General features: G+C 35.3%; 1 pseudogene; it reads right to left on the bottom strand.

The window, feature by feature from the left end:
* Nucleotides 1-10,875, bottom strand: part of LOC149575969 (U3 snoRNP-associated protein-like EMB2271) — a 43,293-nt pseudogene extending 32,418 nt beyond the window's left edge.
* Between the last annotated feature and the right edge of the window lie 1,252 nt (nucleotides 10,876-12,127).

Raw genomic sequence — 12,127 nt, 5'->3', positions numbered from 1 at the left:
AATAGTGCCTTGTGTTAATTTGGATCAGTTTGGATTTTTCATTAAACTCCTCAACTAAGTAAGAAATGGACCGACTTCCTATGAGACCCCCATCATTGTTTGTTTATATGTGGCAAAAATACTGACCGTATGTTCTAAGTGATGAATCGATTCCCTTTTCTCCAATTTGGTGATTATATCAATAATAAGCATCACAAAATTCTTCTGTGTCTTCACCTTTCAGCAAATACCCAAAATAGTTGATTTAATATTATTCCTTGGGTCGATACTTATGCTTTGTTAGCATGTTATTTGTATATAATGATCATCAGTAGTTTCTGACATATGCTGAATAGACACAAAGTCTGAATCTTCATTCGTACCATTGACTATGTATTCTTCCATGTGTATTCCCTGGTTGGATATTCATTGTCTGATTATATTCCAATCATATGGGATATTATTCGATTTATAAATTGTAATCCCTCTTTTTCCATCATAGTCATCTGCGACTAATGAATTTACCCTAGAGTTGAATTTTTGTCTGATAGCTGAAAGAGAAACTGAGATTTTTTATGATATATAATTGTGAGGTTCTATACTGGTCGCTGATTCTGACTGGACCTGACTTATGTGATTCCTTCCTTCTTGATTATTTCTATCAATCATTTTTATTAATTGATTGAGGTGTCATCCTAAGCTATAGAAAACTGGATAATATATATTGATGTCTGAATTGAGTCTAATCATTGATGCTTATAGTACCAACGCTGCCAATAGAGAATATTGCTGGAGCATTCGAATGAATCTCTGAGATAACTTCTATTAATATTCATCTTCCTTTACAATTCAGCAATGGTAGGTTTTTGTGTGAAGAGAATTTTGTTCAATTCTAGTTTCTGCACTGTGTATTTAAAATATGGTCTGTAGAACAAGTCTTCAAATGATAGTAGACCTGATTCTCTTCCATAGTGTGGATGCTCAATAATAGGTATCAATGTAAGTCTTGTTTGATGAGTCAATCCTTATATTCCATTGACTCGAGTATACGTGGTAGTAGGTTAATTGTGATACCTTATCTTCTTTCATTCCCATAGCTGAGATGAAGTTTGTTTTGCCGGCAGATACCTTCCATTTTTGTTGTTTGATAATCCTCTATGCACTATACATATATAATCTTTATTATATCAACATTGTATCTTATGATTAAATCAATCCGACTGTAGCTATAATCTTAACAATATGCACTCAAATGCAAGGAAAGTTTTACATCAGAAGTTAAAAAGGCAGAAAAGCAAGCCCTTAATGTAACATATATTTGCAATATGCAATAGTGCAAGACAATCATCTTTTAATGAGTCTAATTAGATAACCTTAGCATTTAACTTCAGCAATATGAACTTCCCACTAAAAATATGCTCACTGGTGCTATTTAAATTTTAATTAGGCCTTTTCTCATCTGACATTGACTTCAGAACAGAAAAAGGTGATCTCATTTCTTACCAAAGGTATATCATGCACAACTTTAAGGCTTTTATTGCTGTTCTCAATAGCCCACAATCGCACAATTCCATCACAAGCCCCTGATGCAGCAAGATCACTCCCTCTACACACTGCAAGAGCTCCAACCCAGGACTCTACAGAAGAGCTACTTCCCATTTTATGTGTTACGTTACCATTTCCTGCATCCAAGCAAAAAATTCAACACAATGTTTTAAACACATAAACTAGAGAAGAAAAGAAAGAGAAACAAATGAACCAAAACAAAAGCGTGTTAAAAACATAGACATCCAAAAAGCAGTAACAAGGTCCAAACTTGCAGGTCGTGTAATGTCTCCATTTTGGATTTTTTTTACAATGCAATTGGTGTTGGCTTTGTAGGTTAGTGTCAGCCTGATCAGAGGAATAATTTACCAATGAGCTTAGATGGTTTAAAGGAGTCATTAGTACTTTCACATGTTATTTACGACTTCTGGTTGTTAATGTTTTCGAACCAGAATACAGGAATGGGATAACAAATGACACAATAACTTATCCTGAGAAAACCCTCCTACTCAGGGGTGGAAAATCCAGCCCCACAAAATATAGACCCTTTTATAGAAAGCTAAAACAAATACACAGGGCTCTTAAACTTCTGATTATCAATACCAAACAATCGATCAGTCAGTAGTATACGAAATTCAATCACTTCAACTATGCAGATACAGAATATAAAAGTTCTTCAAATGAGATTAACTAACTCACTCAAATCTGGTTTATCACAGATCACATACATACAAATACAATATCATAAGATGCGCTTGATACAGAAGATTTACTCATATTTCAGACCAGTAAATATCTATGCAGCAAAATGATCAAACACCCAATACTCTCTCTCAACCCAATTTCTCTCCAACTGAACAGTATAATAAAGGCACCAATGATTTATCAATTAATTATATCTCTTTGAATAAATGACATTATTTCTCTTGCAACAAATTTGGCTAGTTACAGGGGTTGTCTTTACAGTCCACTCATCCTTGATTTTTAAAAAAATATCTACCATAGAGATTCCGGAATAGTATAGAGAGAGAGAGAGAGACTTCAAGTTTGAAGAGCTGCAGTTGTGACACTTATTTTGCCTAGCATAATTGCTAATTGCACCTTCCTATGCAAATTAATTCATTTTGTTCAATGTTGTCTTTTTTAACCTTTCTCAATAGATCAATTATTTTTGTTCAATGTTGGCATTTTAATCAAACAGTGGCATGACATTAAACCCAAATTTCCAATTATCATTTACAAATTGCTTACCAATATCATTGCCATCATTAACTTGTGATGATGTCATTTCTTTTTGCTTTTCCTCAGTGCCATGATTCTCTGAGAGATGTTGAATACCCGCATGCCCATGTGCACCTTTTGCAATAAAAACCGGTTTTTTCCGCATCATGCTCCAAAGTTCTATGCTTCCATCATCAGAACCTGATATAAACTCTTCATTGTTGACAAAACAACAACATTCTAAAGATGCTGCAGGTCCTCTAAACACTAACTGTGTCTCCTCAGGAATCTGCACACCAAAGTTAGTCATTGGGGAGAATCTATTAAATAATCAGTAAACCATAACCATCACACAAGCACTCTAAAGAAAAAAGGCCATAAATAGATTTCATCATAAAAGTTGAAGCCACTGAATGGATGGTGATGGGAATTTCTAGTTTATCTGCCTTGAACATCATTAGTAATAAATGATCCATCATTTTATATAATGTCAACAAATAAAATACTAAAACTATACAGGGAAGCTAGAAAAAAGGGGTAAAATATTGTGAAAGATAAAACGAACTTTTCACAACCACGGGAATGCTCCATAATATAGACACTAGATTGGGAGAATGATATGATGAGCTAAGCACCTACACCATAAGATCATTCAGATTTTCTAGACAAGAAGTTTCAAAGCAAATTACAGCAGATCTTGGTATTTGTTTCATGACACACAACACATACTGATAGCAAAAATTTCAGAATACTATCATCAAACACCTCAAAAGAAGTGACATTATTTTTTAATGTAAACTTGAGCTGCTATATAAAAAATTATATATGAAACAGGATATCTCTAAGTGCCTAAATCCTTCCACCAATACATTAAAAGATACCTTCCATAAACGCAATGTGTGATCACGTCCAACAGAAAGAACTCGTTCTTTTCGCAAGCAATCTACCATTAGGATTTCACTTTGATGACCGTAGAGAGTATCCATGTACAAGCTGTCTTCTGCACTCCACAATTTGATTGTGCGATCAAATGATCCAGATATGAGTTGCTGTGTACCTTGCCGAAAAGCTAAACAAGACACAGCTCCCCTGTGACCTGGAAAGGCCTGCAGTAAATAGAGAAGATTAAAAATTGAATGATTGCTCTGCCCAGATTAATAATGGATAAGCACTAGAGGTTATGAAATTTGTACTTGAATATGTTCCCGTGTGCGGGTATCCCATAGATGAACAAAATGATCTAATCCTCCAATAGCCATGTACCGGCCATCAGAACTGATAGCCATTGATAGAATATGTTTGCTGCGCTGCTTCCTATTTAAACTTTTTGTAGAGGCTTCCTTGCTAGGCCAGTCATATTTCTCACTTGCACCTGTTTCAACATCCCAATGAAAAATAGCACCATCTTTTGATGCTGAGAAACCCTTTGAATCATCTTCTCTTAGAGCTACAGCTGTTACAGACTGCTTGTGTCTTTTAACAACTCACCACTCTACCTGATTGGAAGGCTTCACAACCCTGTTGAGAATTGACCTTTAGCATTCATTTATTATACGGAACCAAACTAACATACCACAACATATTGTCTTGAATTTCCATTTACTAAATGAATTCTTTTGAAAATTCTGAAGGGCTAATCAATAATTTCCTGTGGCACTTATTAGAGAAATTTGGAATTTGGAATAATTGTCCACTCAATTACTTACTACTTCAAACCATCATACGAGGCTATGCATTGAACTCTTTTACAAAACTCAGCACCAACCACACTATCAACATTTCTTTAGCAAAAAAAAAATATTACCAAGAGGCTGGATAGCTATTCAAAATTCATGATATAAACATCAAAAAAAGAAACTAAAACAGCTATAAACATTCATGCGCATAGACTTGTTCCTTGAATGAAGTATGCACACATGTAACAGAATCAAACGACTAGGCAGTTCAGTTGAATACAATGCCTTTTCTGGAAGTAGAGAAAAGATAAATGCACCAGCAAGCTATCATAACATCTACGAAAAAATTATCTTTAAATTGTATTTTGTTAATATTTCATTGACAATCAAGTAAACAAGCAAGTATTTTTAGATTAACAATCTTCTGTTAATATTTCAGATTATCATAACTACTAATTTTAAGTGTTTGAACCATTCTCTGGTGAATGAAACTCAAAAACTCTAAAATAAAATCCCTGGTCTAAATAAACACAAAGAATCACCTCAAGAAAAAAAGTTCTTATAATAAAAAATTTAAACACAAGAGGTTTGAATCTCCAGGCCATCAAGTTGCTCTTATTTGTCGCATCAACAATAAAACACAACTAAACCAATATACAGTTGAGAACTCCAGACACCAATAAAAATAACTAAAAGATCATTGTAATTTGACGGCATACAGTCAACTGTGACTTATTTCTGGTGCAAAAGCTTAAGTTGTATATCCATGGCATCATTTAGAGTTGGATCCACACCCAAAAGAAAAACGTGCAGAACTTGTCCCAAAAAGATAATTTCTGCAATGTCCCTAAATTTAAGTTCCACTAAGGCCATAGCTAAAATAAAAAATGTATAGTACTGCAAAAATGCGAAGTACTATAACAGAAATTTAGGTACTATAAAATCATAACTTCAACTTGCAATGTATAAACTTACCGATAACCAAAGCAGAGTATCTCATGGTTTAGAGCCCCATAAAAGCATAAATCGTTTGGGGAGTAAATCCACAAACCAAAGGAGTGGGATTTTTAAATCCGCAAACCAGAGGAGTGGAATTTTGGAAAAAATCGACAAAAATCAGATATAGACAAAAAAATGTGAAAAACTCAAGAAAAGCAGTCAAGAACTGCGCTTCTTTTTTAATTAAAGGACATTTCCATAGAATGGATGAAAAGGGACATACATAATGATTCAAAGCACTTGCACAACCTCCTGATATATTTTAAACTTGGAGTACTCAAAGTTTTAACCGTGATATTGTTTGTTTAGAATTCAATCAAGCTATGATTTGAACAACAAAATATGATGTGGCCTTTCTTATTTTTCAAAATCAGAATGAAGCTACGAAAATCTTCATATTCATTTAAGTAGAATTCATTTGTGATATTGCTATCAGGATTTGTCTGTGTAGTTTTTGAGTCAAACTCATTGACCCAAGTTTCATGAGTAGTAGTTTACAAGATTCCATCTCACATAAGAATGAATGGAACACTATGCACTCATTACATCCAAGTGGTGCTCACAAACGTGAACCACTAGGACTTCCCAAAAGGTCACCCATCCCAGTACTACTCCAAGCATAAGTGCAATTAACCATGATTGTACTCAAATGATAAGTTGGAGATATTTTCCATAAGTTAAATTTTGATATTGCTAATAATTTTTGAGTTAAACTCGTTGACCCATGTTTTGTGAGTAGTGGTTCACAAGAGCCCATCCCTCATGAAAATGAATGGAGCACTAACCACTCGTTGCATCTAGGTGAAGCTCGTAGAGGTGAAGCATTAGGACTTCTCGAGAGGTCATTCATCCTAGTATTATAGCTTAGACATGCTTAACCATGGAGTTTCGTCCAAGGTTAAGGCTACTTTGCTTGAAACCCTGTTTGCAAAACCTTTAACAAGTATTGTGCCTTATGAAGCATTCATTAGGAAGCCCCTTAATCTCATCAATTGATAAGAAGGAAAATTCATTATTTAGAACTCTCTCAAGTTCCTTTCATTATATACACTCAACAAACAATTGTATACAAAGTTGGCATGACATACACATATGTGAAGTGATACATACACGTGTATATAACAAAACAATTCTATATATGTTGAACATAAAGACTGAGCTGTGTGAATTATAAATTTAATTTAAGTTATAAATATTGAGCAATTTCATAAATCATAAGAACTTATATGTCATAATTGACAAGCCTAAAGTGATTTATATAATTATCGACGGGTTCCTTGTTTTCTCTAAAATAGATAGTGAAAAACAATGCTACCCTGCTCTTTTAGATATATTGCAACAAATAAGGAAGCTTTGTTATGATCTTCTTTTGCTTCATATTGCAACAATTTAAATATTTGAAATTCACATAAACAAAATCAATGTTAGAAAAGAAATATTATCAATCAAGTTATACAATATATTCAATGCAGAGAGGAAAAATTTCTTTGTAATTGCCTATCTCTCATGCCACTTCCCGAATCTACAATACTTCGCGACTACGCAAAACTTTCAACCCCACTTTCCCAATTGCATCTTGAACGCCACGCATCAATTTCGTAGAGAAACACGTCATATTTTTGCAAGTTTTTCCCATCACAATTGCTATTAGAGTTTTTGCTAGTTTCCCATAATTATTTTGCTTATCAAATTGTCACTTTTTGCCAATTAATCATCTAATAAATTGCAAAAAAAGTTGAAAGTCGTTGACCAAAAATCCTTGATTTTTGGGAGAATGAATCACTGCACATGCCAACTAATGATTAATCACACATAATCGTGATTTTTTTATCATTTTTTGCTTCTATGCTATTAATATTTATTAATAGACAATAACAATTAATATTTTTAAACTACTTTGTAATATTAATTATAAACTATAAGAGTTTGTTGCTTCTTGTAAAAGGGCAATCTATAATAGTCATAGTTACACCGCCTTCGGGGACGGGGGGATGGCAGAATTGGAGGGCAAGTTCCTAGGACGGGCTTACAGAGGGGCCTCAATTTGGGGACAACGGGGAGACGGTGGCAGGGGACGGGGTGTTGTATATACTATACATACGATACTTAAAATGCTAGTTATGAAAAGATGTATTGCAATAGAAGATATAAAGATGTAAAAGTGTCAATACTTGAACATTGCATTGAGTTGGAACATCGAACATTGAACATAAATAGTCAAATCAGCACATAGTAAACATTGGACATCCCCCCATCCTCAGTGAAGGTGGCAAAAATTGACGGTGTCGCTTGGGATAGGGGGACAAAGTCCCCAAGTACCTGGTGCATCCCCTTCTTTTCGATGTGGGGCAAAAGGGGAGGGATGTGTCTCCATGTTACTATGATAATAGTGCATAATAATTATAGTTTCATAGGCCAAGTCCCCGGTGCATCCCCGTCTCTTCATAGCCTTTGCTCATTATAAATTAGAGGTTGCTGGCATTTTTTGCCAACATGGTGAGAAGAAAATGTTGAAAGTCAATCCCTTTGCATAGATACATCTATGAATGTGATAATTGGCAATCTCTTGAAACTCTTGTAAAATATCATTTCCAGCTATTTGATTTGGTCTCGTGTAAGAACCATGGATTGTTCTTTAAGTGTGGCCAAAAGTGGGCAATTCCTCTACCAAAAGTTCAAGATCAGATGGAGCAAGGGGGCTCATTTCTTGAGGCCCTCTCCACAACCCAAACTACATGTTACATCACCAAATGAAAAGAACAAGCCTATAGAGATTACTATAACAGTGTGTCGTGGTCCCCAAGAAATTGAAGATGAGGATATTCCTTCCAAATGTCCATTTAGCTCTTCTAGAACCCATATGACTACCATTTCCCCACGTATATAAATCACCAAAAAGTGTTATACAGCACAGCTGAGATATTCCCCACATGCTAAAAGCTCACCACTAATATTAACAAGAGCCTCAACATGTTTTGGATGTGAAACATTGACATCTACAGCATGGCCAAGTCTACCTCCACAAGCAATGCTCCTATACATCAAGCACTACAGCTGACTTCTATCACAAACTTCTGTAACTATTTATCTACCCCCTTTTACCTCATTTCACAGTTCTTGTATGATTTCTGCATGTTTTCCTCTATAGAATCATATGCGACTATATTTGAGGATTGTTTTAGGTTTGAAAGTTGCCTTTTAATGAATACAGTTTTGATTTGAACTATGAAAACTCTTCATGCCTATGACTATATAATTGCATGCTTGTATGTATTACTCATCTTGACAGATTCAAAGGAACAAAAAGTTTCCATATTTCTGAAGGAATTTAGGCAACTACTACAACCAACCATATGATACAACTTTACGTTTGCAATATATCATGCCCATGCTAGAGATCATGTTCTTAATAAATAAACCTAGGATATACAATAAAATATAATGGCAATTCATTATAATAGGCCACCGCCAACCATATCTACAAGAATTAAACAGAAGAAATTTATTTTAAAAGGGAAAGTAGAGTTAGAAGAAATTATAAAGCAATTTAATTTTTAATAGGGTTGACTGGAATATTTTTTATCATTAAATAGCGGCTAGGGGCAGCGCCCTTGTAGTAATATCTAAAAAATCACATCATTGGGCAAGAGACTGTATTCAAAATGTCCTGATTATTACTTCTATCTGTAATTCATCTACCCCTCAACCAAACATCTTCTATAAATCCTACTAAACAACAACCCATCCAGGCATTTCCTTGGCAGCACAAACCTTGACTAGGCATCCAGGGCCACACTTAGAATGAATGGCCAAATCCTCTTTCACAAGTAGCTCCACACTAGAGGAGGCAACACTGATATCTTTGACCTGAACACTCTCCTCATCCCTAGCAAGACCTTTCAAAACGAATTACTTCTGCAACCAACCAGGCCACACTCCTTTAGTAGGTCCATCAATTTCTTCAGAAAAGTATTGCATCTTGCCACCATCCACCGCTACACAATTCTAGAACCATCCACCCAGCAAAGGGGATATCTCTTCACTTCCTTCCCTCATTGACATATCACATAGTAGACTTTTAGCAAAGCGATCATCTTCTTTTCATCAATGTTCTCCTGCATATGGTCTAATTCATCAAGGAAATTTTCTTGAAAAGCTTCGTACACAATGCAACCATATCCTTCGCTTCACCAACATTGTTCAAGACTGCAACAAACATTGTCGTAATATCCATATTCACACAACAACAATGCTCAGATGAGAGAAAATCCCCGCCCAAAAGCCTATGTACTGCACAGACAACCAGCCCATGGTTGTAGATCAGAAGCTTTTCTGCCATTTCTCTAATTAAAAAGCAGTGCCCCATTATGGAAAGGTGTGAGTCCCCCAACTCTGGAAGCTACAAGGGTGAGCAAAATGCATTTGTAGATGGGAGCATTCAAGACATTTTTGGAATGGAAATCGAATAAGCAGATCAGCAATTTGGATTATATATGAGGACCTATTAAGGAGTGAAAGACAAGTCAATATTAAGGAAGAGAACTGCAATCAGCAATGACACAGCAGAAAACTCAGATGAGTTTTCTTTTCAGAATTATTGAGTTGAATGATAATTAAATTTCATCATTTTTTAATATTTAAGATACAATACAGTTTTCAACCTAAATAGGAACTATTGTTCTAGGGCAAAAATAGGAAATGTCCCTAAAGAGAAAACTACACAATATTGCCCATGTAAACTGACACTAGTTCTGTTGCTCCTTGCAATGTCTATCTTGCTTCTTTAAAACGCTGTCGTGCTCAATTTCTAACTTTAGGACTGTCTCTTAACCAAAACAAAAATCAAGTGATTTCATGAACTCCATTGCTCAATGTTCTTATCAAGAAAAAGTTTTCTCGCACGTGATACCTTCAAAATCATCCTTCCAATTATTTCCTTAGCCAAAAAGAGAATTTTATCAATTCGATAAATAAATTTAAATGAAGAAGGGAAATACCTCGAAGCAAGAAGACGCTGCACACGGCCGCTCTCTTCGAGCTGCTCCTGCTGAAGAATCTCGGCAACAAGCGAATCCCGTTTACCCCTCCGCCCTTCTTCATCTTCATCTTCTTCGTTTTCCTCATCCTGATCTTTTGTTATTTCCCTAATTTTGTCCAGATAAGCTTTGGCCAACTTAAGTCGCTTATCATCAGCAGTCTCTGTATCTTCCAAGGCGACGTCTTCATCTTCTTCCTCCCCATTTCTGTCAACAAAATCGTCGTCATCTTCTTCGCTGCTGTGAATCTCCTCCCCTTTCCCTCTTTGTCGTTTAAAGGTTTTATCGTTGAAAAATGGGTCATTGCCAATTGCAGGAGTTTTTCTTTTTCTGTTACTTCCTCCTCCTCGTCCTCCTCTTCCTCCTCCTCTGGATACATTGCTCTTATGGCGCTGCTGGTTTTTCTTCATATTAAACATTTTCGGAAATCTTGATCCTTTCAGCTTTAACAATGGCGGCACCTTCCTTCAGAAACTCTGTGACTGCCACTGCATTTTTTCATCGGCTTAAACCTCTGAAAATAAATTTTAGGTTTTGGGGGACTGAATCTTGCATATGCGACCGAAAAGAATTAAATTGGATGGAAGGAATATTTTTTTTTTTAAATTATTTAACATATACTTTTACAAATCTACATAACTATATAAATTTTACAAATTTACATAACTATATAAATATTGGTAGACATATTACAATACTTTTCAGATTAATTTGAAGTTGTTTTCATTTAATTTTTGATAACTAGTTTTAAAAATAGTTTCACATATAAATAAGAAATCTATTGGTTGTAAGTTGAGTATGATCTTCAAGTAGGCCTTCCTTGTGTGTAGAAGGTCATTTTCTATTAATAGCATTTATTTCCTTATCCAACCTGTTTTTCTATAGGGTCTTTATTTCCCAATGGCCAACCATAATCAAAGTGTTCAATGTCTCCAAAAATCGTTGGTGGTCGAACATGCGTCTTTCAAGGAAGCATTACAAGAAACCCTCTCAATCCTAGATGGAGCACGCTTCTACAAGTAGTGATCAACCACATCCACCTCTACCAAGGACTTCAATGGGTGTAAGGAACTACCTACCAATGCTTAAACCTAACCAACAAATGGTCATGGCTATTGATGTAGAAAAATCTAAATTAAAGAGCTCTATTGTATTTCTAGTAACCCAGGAACTAACTAATCTGCCTTCTCAAACTTTTTAAAATGAGTGGCTTCATAAAGTGTGGGGAAAAATATTAGTTTTTCACTTTTCATGCTTTCGTATGTTACAGCAAGGATTGTTTTGGGGTTTTCAATAAACAATAATAGCGAAAAGAAAAGTATTAAGACAATTTTGGAGGATAGGTGCCTATAACTTTTGGGTCATCTCATGGTCTCCATAACCTATACAAGAGGAGATTTTTGCCCTATCCTGCCCTTGGTGGCTCTCTAATGAAAACGTTCCTCCATTTTTGTTCAATATTGTACCTCGTGCTCTTTAACTCATTATAAATGTTATAAGGGTTGATAAAAACTAATTATCTTCTCCTCCATACTAATGCAAGGGTCCTTATATCTCTCAACCCTAGTCTAGACATCGCCAAGGGGGGGGAAATGATTTGGATGATCAATTGGTTTCTTGTTTTGTTACATTCCTTGGAGGAATCAATGTGTGCTTCTTGTGTAGGACAAG

Source organism: Cupressus sempervirens, chromosome 1 (assembly GCF_028749045.1).
Source record: "Cupressus sempervirens isolate cs-2001-9-10 chromosome 1, ASM2874904v1, whole genome shotgun sequence".
Classification (NCBI taxonomy): domain Eukaryota; kingdom Viridiplantae; phylum Streptophyta; class Pinopsida; order Cupressales; family Cupressaceae; genus Cupressus; species Cupressus sempervirens.
This window is presented reverse-complemented; position numbering and strand designations above follow the sequence as displayed.